This window comes from Oreochromis aureus, linkage group 8 (genome assembly GCF_013358895.1).
Source record: "Oreochromis aureus strain Israel breed Guangdong linkage group 8, ZZ_aureus, whole genome shotgun sequence".
Taxonomy (NCBI): domain Eukaryota; kingdom Metazoa; phylum Chordata; class Actinopteri; order Cichliformes; family Cichlidae; genus Oreochromis; species Oreochromis aureus.
The window spans coordinates 1,948,444-1,957,835 of NC_052949.1; the positions used below are offsets into that span (position 1 = coordinate 1,948,444).

General features: G+C 44.2%; 1 long non-coding RNA gene across 1 annotated transcript; it reads right to left on the reverse strand.

Moving 5' to 3' along the window:
• Positions 1-2,302: 2,302 nt before the first annotated feature.
• LOC120441521 lies at positions 2,303-8,131 on the reverse strand. The gene is made up of 3 exons (XR_005614145.1): positions 8,118-8,131; positions 3,043-3,219; positions 2,303-2,371 (listed from the first exon to the last, which is right to left on the reverse strand). It is a non-coding gene; the product is annotated as an uncharacterized LOC120441521 (long non-coding RNA).
• Between the last annotated feature and the right edge of the window lie 1,261 nt (positions 8,132-9,392).

Consider the following 9,392-nt stretch of genomic DNA (forward strand, 5'->3'; position numbering starts at 1 on the left):
TCTCACCAGATAACCAAACCGATATCATGACCAGCAGTTTTTACAGCTGTGGCTCCAGCAAACATCAGCTGATACTAGAAATTAATATTAAATACATTCTAACAACAGCTGATCAAGCTTAAACGTGCTGCTGTTGTTTAGTGCGACATCCGCTGGTTTCCTCTTTCTGGCGCAAAGTGAGCGATAAATAAACGAGAGAGAAAAGCCGATCAGCTGATCATTGATCACTTTCATGATTGAAATAACAACAGGAGAGAATGAGAGGAGAAGATGCAGCTGTGCAGCAAAGACACAATAACTCCAGCTTTGTGTCTTTTTCCATCCTGGCTGAAGTTCGGGACAAACTGTGTTCCTTCTCAGCTCAACACGAAACGCGTAATAATTTCTCTGAATGCAGGACGATTCTGTTTGTACAGGACGGTTGGAAACTCTACTAACTGTCAAAGGAAAATTGTATATATGTGATCAGCTACATGAAATGTATCCTTTCATTAAGCACATGTCTACGTGACTTTTCACCTAGTAACTTGTGATGAACCTATGCAGATACTAACCGCTTCCTGTTTTTAAAGAACATTTAGATGTAGAGAAGTGAAACCTCAGCTGTTTTTACAAGAACACACACACACACACACACACACACACACACAGAACAATCTTGTATAAATAAAGAACGCAGACGGTGACAAAGCGCGAGTCCATGAGTGTCTCCTGTGCGAGCGCTCTGTGACCGTCCTCGCGAGTGAAAGAACTGCAGTGTTTGTGTTTTCTAACTCAGGTGTCTCAGCTGAACAAAGAACGGCAGGGTGATTTAAAGAAATCCCCTGTCACTAACCTTATGAATAAAATAAAGTTCACTATCAGTAACATCACAGCACCCACCCAGCAGTATATAAACTCCATCATGCTAGCTAGCACGCAGTACGAGTTATTGTAACTGACTGTAAAAAGTCAGCACAACGAAAATAAACTCCACCTAAACTTGGTTTATATCTGACCCAGATAGACTGCAGGTCATAACTTCTTACCTGAAGTTCAGTTCACCTGACGCTCCGACCGGCGGCTGCCTCGGGTCTCTCCTCCTCCTGCCTCCCCTTCCCTCATCCACCTGCTGGCCTCCACCACTTGTTAATTTTACTGAATCTGTGGAAGCTCCGCCATAGCCACCACCAAACAACTGAGTTATTTTTACACACCGACCAGCGTCTGGTCAGTCCACCACCAAAAAAACATAAAAAATAAAATAAATCATCGGGCCACCGAGCAAATGTCCGGTATGCCCGATGGCCAGTCCAGCTATGGTCGTGCGTGCCATCAGTTAACCCTTCGCATGCCAGCTGTGACACGCGTGCCCAGGGTTGCCGACCCCTGCTCTAAAGCATCTGATTTGGATTCCTGAGATCAAATATATCTCCCCTTGGGTTTGTTTTCCTCCCATTTGTGGCATTAATTTAGTGTTACATCCTGTTTGTTTGCTTCCATCTGTATCACGTCCATATTCACTATTGTGTTTCTATTCTTACATTGCTGTGTAATCACTGTTCCCTCTGCTAACTGATGTGACCTTTTGTATCTTACAATGATACCTGTCATATTTGTATCTGCGCCTAAAAGATAAGAATAAACAAGTTTTCCATGCTAAAACACAGCTCCACCTACTGCAGTTCTCCCTCTGAACCACTAGATGTCTCTGTTATCTAAATGAAGACGTGCAGCACAGCAACCACAGCAGCGCTCAGATCACACGTGTCCTGTTATTATGTATAAAAGCATGAAACAGGTGAGACAGGTGGGATCAATATTAATGTTGTGGAAATATATGAAAAAGCAACAGAAGAGTGAAAACATTTGGTGTTTCTAGAAAGATCTTTCAGCTCATAGCTGCTCACAGACTGTATTTACAAGTGACAAACTGCAACTCTACAGTACATCTACAGTATATATCAAATATATTCAGCCATGTTTGAAAGCCTTTCCAGGTGAGTTTGATCCAGGAGGGTCTGAAGCCAGAGTCAGACAGAGACTGTGCAGAGACTGTAGAAGGACAGAGCAGCAGCAGAGCAGTCCAGATACACTGATGATCCTCTGTCAGATCCAGAGGGACACACAGGGATGATGCTGGACTCTACATTGTGTCTGACAGTGGAGCTGTTCTCAGAGCAGTTCACTCTGCAGCACTGACAGTCATCTGCACTTCATTCCTCTGTCAGTCACTGCTGGATGAAGCTCTCCTCTCCACCTCCCAGTAACATGGCCCAGTCAGAGCGTCTCTACACACAAGCTGCTGCTGCTTCAACCTCTCTGGATCATCAGGACACAGCTGCTCCTCTCTCAGCACACACACCGTCCTGTTTACCATCATCACCTCCACCTGCAGAGAGAAGGAGGAAGAGCAGAGGAGATAAACGAGTGTTTCCAGAGACTCTTCATCAGCTGTCAGTCAGTGATGCAGCACATCCAGTATAAAGAGCAGCAGGGACTTCAGTGCTGGGACTGTACTAGGACTCATTGTTGCTCCACTTTTTCTAATCTTTGGATTTTTATTGAAGTTGATGAAAATGTTTTTCCCTCCTAGTTTGAGTTTGGACTTTCATTCATTAGAAGAAGCTTGGTGTGTCCACTCTGAGCTCTGTAGGAACCCCAACAACAAGCCCAACAATCCAGATGGTTCCAGCTGTTAACTGGAGGAATTCCATCCAAACATCTGCTCTCACTAAAGTCTTCCTCACCTACAGACTGTGTTCTTCACTGCTTTAAACCTGGAAATGAATGCAGTCATTGGTCTGCATGCTGCTTTGTTCAGAGAGCTGATTGGCTGTTGACAGCGTTTGATCAGAGCGTGTCAGCCGTTACTATGGTGACCATAAAGGTGAGAAACAGGAAGTGTTTGTGTCCAATCCTGAAGCCTGTCACCATTCTCCTCTCACAGCTTCACTGAGAAGCTGCAGCTTTACAGGAAACACTGGATCTTTGTTTCATACTGACTGTGTTTAGTACAATACTGCTGACAGCACCACCCACTCACTCCATCACTCTACTTACAGCAGTTTCTCCAGTCTGTAGTCTGGACTCTGCTGAAGATCAGACAGATGCTTCATATCTGGATCCTGCAGCTTGTTGTTGTTACTCAGGTCCAGCTCTCTCAGATGGGAGGGGTTGGACTTCAGTGCTGCTGCCAGATAATCAAGGCCAATATCTGACAAACCACAGCTCCTCAATCTGTATAAAGAATGAAAGATGTAAGTTTATTAGACAAAGTGCTTGAAATCATTCAGTGTTTCATCATCTGTTCAGAGCTGAAGAAGGTTCAGAATGTAGAAGTTTAGAAAATGGAAACTCCAAACAGCTGAAGCCAACAGGAAGCAGCTTCAAACAGGAAACTGTGCAGAGTTTCAGACTATATGTCCTGATGCAGCCAGTTGGATTTTGGAGATTTGAATCTCTGTTCTGTGACTAAGTCCTTGAATCATTTCTTCCAGTTGGTCCAACAAGACAGACTAAGTATTGGACATGTGTTGTGGCTCCATTAGGGGAGCTTCTACATGTGATGTGATGGCCCCTCTGGGTCTGTCAGGTCACAGCACTGAAGAGAGCTCAAACTAGGCACACAGTGGTTCCAGTCTGGACCAAAGACTCTATACTGGGACTGAGGGACTGCTTTGACTGCTCCCACTGGGACTTTTTAAAGGCTCGTTCTCACTTAGATCATCGATTTCTACTGACATTTCTTTCTGGGAAAAATGGGGATTACTTTGGAAACAGGAAGTATTTTCCCCAATAAGCAGCCCTGGATTAGTTAATCACTCCAACATGTTCTCAGGCAGAAGAAGCTGTCTTGTTATGAGGGAGAGAAGAAAAAGATTGAGGCACAGAAACTTGTTGAAAGAGAGATAAAGCAGCTAAAATCAGGTGTCAAAGTAAAGCAGAGGATGAGCTGAATAAAGGACACTCAAGGCTGGCTTGGAAAGGAATGAAGTCCATGGTGGGGATGCAGAACAAGGAGCGAAGATGAATGTGATGCTGAATCAGCAGAAGACTTGGACTCATTGGATTCCAGCTTTGATCTCATTGATTTCAATGAAGAGCTTTGTGATTGTAGCAAAGGGCTGGTAGCTCTGAGAGTCCCACTGATGAGGTGTTTGTGTGGAAATCTCTTAGTGGGACCAAGAGAGAAAAAGCCCTGGTCCTGATGCTGTGGGAGGAAATGATTGAAGTGTGCTGTGAGGAACTGACTGGGAGATTTTCACACATTTTCCAGTCCTCCTTGGAACAACAGGAAGTTCCCAGCATATGGAAACAAAGGTTAAGTGTCCTATGGCACTCAGTGATGATGGTGCTGTGGCCCCACCACCTCCACCTCTTTGTAAAGGAACTAACTGTAATCTGAAGCTTCAAATGGAACTAAGACTTCCTCCACTAGGTGGCAGTGTCTGAGGAGAAAGTGTTAGTGGAGCTGGCCTGGAGTCAGAAACAGGAAGATGCAGGATTTGGGCTGAAATGGGGAAAAGTGGTTGGCACTAGTGCCTTAAAGCAAGAAGGTTGTAGGTTGAAGCTTGTTGGCCTTTCTGTGGAGGTTGGATGTTCTCCCACAGTCCAATGAAATGCTGCTTAGGTTCATTGGTGCTTCTAAATTGGCTGTAGGTGTGGATGTGAGAGAGTGCTTCTCTGTCTCTCTCTGTTGGCCCTGTGATGGACTGCTCACCTGTGCAGGTGGACCACGCCTCTTGCCCTATGACAGCTAGGGCACAGGCTGCAGCCCTGTGAGCCTAAGCTGAATAAACAGTTAGCAAAAATGATCCATAGATGGCCTGAAATCCCCAGTTAGCAGTTTGGTAGATAGCTATGACATGCTAATCCCATCCAGCAGCTGTATTCTACCTGTAAGCTGATCCCTGCTGAGCCAAAGCACTTTTTCACATACAAATTACAACCTTTAATAGAAACCTATTGGTCAGCATCTTATTAGCCTGCTGTTAGCTTCATTCCACAGAAAACTGAGAGAAACTAACAGAGTTGATAAAGAATAAAGAGAAATGTGCTGATTTAAAGCCTTTGAAGTGCTTCAGATGATCTGTGTCCACTTCTGTCCACTCATTCATTCATGTAAGCTTCTAATGCAGCTTTGATCTTCACAGTCTGCTTCATCAAACTCATTCTAACCCTGAATGTCAGAGTCTTCCTCCTTCTCTTTCCCATCATTCATGCTGGCAGTGGAGGAGATTTGGATGTTGGACTGTGTTTGATGATGTGTGTGTATGTTTGTGTTGGACTGCTGTCTGTAAAGCAAACGCACATTTTGCTTTGGATTTCAGTGTCACACAGACTTTAAGGTGGAATGAAGAGTTGGAGAGTTTCACAGTGAATCATCCAGTGGAGGATTTTTCTTCTTCTTTGAAGGTTTGAAATGTGAACATTGTTCTGCTGCAGTCAATGGACTAAACCAGAGAAGAAGAAAACAGACTTTACCATGAAGATCCTCAGTGTGGATCAGTATAATATCAGCCTGATGTCTGCAGTTTAGTGTCAGCACAACTTTCACATCATATTCATCTCAGCACAACTAAAACATGCTGACTGACCTCAGAGTTTCAAGTTTACATCCTGGACTCTCCAGGAAACCACACAGATGCTTCACTCCTGGATCCTGCAGGTTGTTGTTGGAGCTCAGGTTCAGCTCTCTCAGATGGGAGGGGTTGGACTTCAGTGCTGCTGCCAGATAATCACAGCTGATCTCTGACAAACCACAGTCCTTCAATCTGTATAAAGAATGAAAGATGTAAGTTTATTAGACAAAGTGCTTGAAATCATTCAGTGTTTCATCATCTGTTCAGAGCTGAAGAAGGTTCAGAATGTAGAAGTTTAGAAAATGGAAACTCCAAACAGCTGAAGCCAACAGGAAGCAGCTTCAAACAGGAAACTGTGCAGAGTTTCAGACTATATGTCCTGATGCAGCCAGTTGGATTTTGGAGATTTGAATCTCTGTTCTGTGACTAAGTCCTTGAATCATTTCTTCCAGTTGGTCCAACAAGACAGACTAAGTATTGGACATGTGTTGTGGCTCCATTAGGGGAGCTTCTACATGTGATGTGATGGCCCCTCTGGGTCTGTCAGGTCACAGCACTGAAGAGAGCTCAAACTGGGCACACAGTTGTTCCAGTCTGGACCAGAGACTCTATACTGGGACTGAGGGACTGCTTTGACTGCTCCCACTGGGACTTTTAAAGGCTCATGTTCTCACTTAGATCATCGATTTCTACTGACATTTCTTTCTGGGAAAATGGGGATTACTTTGGAAACAGGAAGTATTTTCCCAATAAGCAGCCCTGGATTAGTAAATCACTCCAACATGTTCTCAGGCAGAAGAAGCTGTCTTGTTATGAGGGAGAGAAGAAGAAAAGATTGAGGCACAGAAACTTGTTGAAAGAGAGATAAAGCAGCTAAAATCAGGTGTAAAAGTAAAGCAGAGGATGAGCTGAATAAAGGACACTCAAGGCTGGCTTGGAAAGGAATGAAGTCCATGGTGGGGATGCAGAACAAGGAGCAAAGATGAATGTGATGCTGAATCAGCAGAAGACTTGGACTCATTGGATTCCAGCTTTGATCTCATTGATTTCAATGAAGAGCTTTGTGATTGTAGCAAAGGGCTGGTAGCTCTGAGAGTCCCACTGATGAGGTGTTTGTGTGGAAATCTCTTAGTGGGACCAAAAGAGAAAAAGCCCTGGTCCTGATGCTGTGGGAGGAAATGATTGAAGTGTGCTGTGAGGAACTGACTGGGAGATTTTCACACATTTTCCAGTCCTCCTTGGAACAACAGGAAGTTCCCAGCATATGGAAACAAAGGTTAAGTGTCCTATGGCACTCAGTGATGATGGTGCTGTGGCCCCACCACCTCCACCTCTTTGTAAAGGAACTAACTGGAATCTGAAGCTTCAAATGGAACTAAGACTTCCTCCACTAGGTGGCAGTGTCTGAGGAGAAAGTGTTAGTGGAGCTGGCCTGGAGTCAGAAACAGGAAGATGCAGGATTTGGGCTGAAATGGGGAAAAGTGGTTGGCACTAGTGCCTTAAAGCAAGAAGGTTGTAGGTTGAAGCTTGTTGGCCTTTCTGTGGAGGTTGGATGTTCTCCCACAGTCCAATGAAATGCTGCTTAGGTTCATTGGTGCTTCTAAATTGGCTGTAGGTGTGGATGTGAGAGAGTGCTTCTCTGTCTCTCTCTGTTGGCCCTGTGATGGACTGCTCACCTGTGCAGGTGGACCACGCCTCTTGCCCTATGACAGCTAGGGCACAGGCTGCAGCCCTGTGAGCCTAAGCTGAATAAACAGTTAGCAAAAATGATCCATAGATGGCCTGAAATCCCCAGTTAGCAGTTTGGTAGATAGCTATGACATGCTAATCCCATCCAGCAGCTGTATTCTACCTGTAAGCTGATCCCTGCTGAGCCAAAGCACTTTTTCACATACAAATTACAACCTTTAATAGAAACCTATTGGTCAGCATCTTATTAGCCTGCTGTTAGCTTCATTCCACAGAAAACTGAGAGAAACTAACAGAGTTGATAAAGAATAAAGAGAAATGTGCTGATTTAAAGCCTTTGAAGTGCTTCAGATGATCTGTGTCCACTTCTGTCCACTCATTCATTCATGTAAGCTTCTAATGCAGCTTTGATCTTCACCGTCTGCTTCATGAAACTCATTCTAACCCTGAATGTCAGAGTCTTCCTCCTTCTCTTTCCCATCATTCATGCTGGCAGTGGAGGAGATTTGGATGTTGGACTGTGTTTTGGATGATGTGTGTATGTTTGTGTTGGACTGCTGTCTGTAAAGCAAACGCACATTTTGCTTTGGATTTCAGTGTCACACAGACTTTAAGGTGGAATGAAGAGTTGGAGAGTTTCACAGTGAATTATCCAGTGGAGGATTTTTCTTCTTCTTTGAAGGTTTGAAATGTGAACATTGTTCTGCTGCAGTCAATGGACTAAACCAGAGAAGAAGAAAACAGACTTTACCATGAAGATCCTCAGTGTGGATCAGTATAATATCAGCCTGATGTCTGCAGTTTAGTGTCAGCACAACTTTCACATCATATTCATCTCAGCACAACTAAAACATGCTGACTGACCTCAGAGTTTCAAGTTTACATCCTGGACTCTCCAGGAAACCACACAGATGCTTCACTCCTGGATCCTGCAGGTTGTTGTTGGAGCTCAGGTTCAGCTGTCTCAGATGGGAGGGGTTGGACTTCAGTGCTGCTGCCAGATAATCACAGCTGATCTCTGACAAACCACAGTCCCACAATCTGTATAAAGAATGAAAGATGTAAGTTTATTAGACAAAGTGCTTGAAATCATTCAGTGTTTCATCATCTGTTCAGAGCTGAAGAAGGTTCAGAATGTAGAAGTTTAGAAAATGGAAACTCCAAACAGCTGAAGCCAACAGGAAGCAGCTTCAAACAGGAAACTGTGCAGAGTTTCAGACTATATGTCCTGATGCAGCCAGTTGGATTTTGGAGATTTGAATCTCTGTTCTGTGACTAAGTCCTTGAATCATTTCTTCCAGTTGGTCCAACAAGACAGACTAAGTATTGGACATGTGTTGTGGCTCCATTAGGGGAGCTTCTACATGTGATGTGATGGCCCCTCTGGGTCTGTCAGGTCACAGCACTGAAGAGAGCTCAAACTGGGCACACAGTGGTTCCAGTCTGGACCAAAGACTCTATACTGGGACTGAGGGACTGCTTTGATGGACCCACTGGGACTGTTTAAAGGCTCATGTTCTCACTTAGATCATCAATTTCTACTAACATTTCTTTCTGGGAAAAATGGGGATTACTTTGGAAACAGGAAGTATTTTCCCCAATAAGCAGCCCTGGATTAGTAAATCACTCCAACATGTTCTCAGGCAGAAGAAGCTGTCTTGTTATGAGGGAGAGAAGAAAAAGATTGAGGCACAGAAACTTGTTGAAAGAGAGATAAAGCAGCTAAAATCAGGTGTAAAAGTAAAGCAGAGGATGAGCTGAATAAAGGACACTCAAGGCTGGCTTGGAAAGGAATGAAGTCCATGGTGGGGATGCAGAACAAGGAGCAAAGATGAATGTGATGCTGAATCAGCAGAAGACTTGGACTCATTGGATTCCAGCTTTGATCTCATTGATTTCAATGAAGAGCTTTGTGATTGTAGCAAAGGGCTGGTAGCTCTGAGAGTCCCACTGATGAGGTGTTTGTGTGGAAATCTCTTAGTGGGACCAAAGAGAGAAAAAGCCCTGGTCCTGATGCTGTGGGAGGGAAATGATTGAAGTGTGCTGTGAGGAACTGACTGGGAGATTTTCACACATTTTCCAGTCCTCCTTGGAACAACAGGAAGTTCCCAGCATATGGAAACAAAGGTTAAGTGTCCT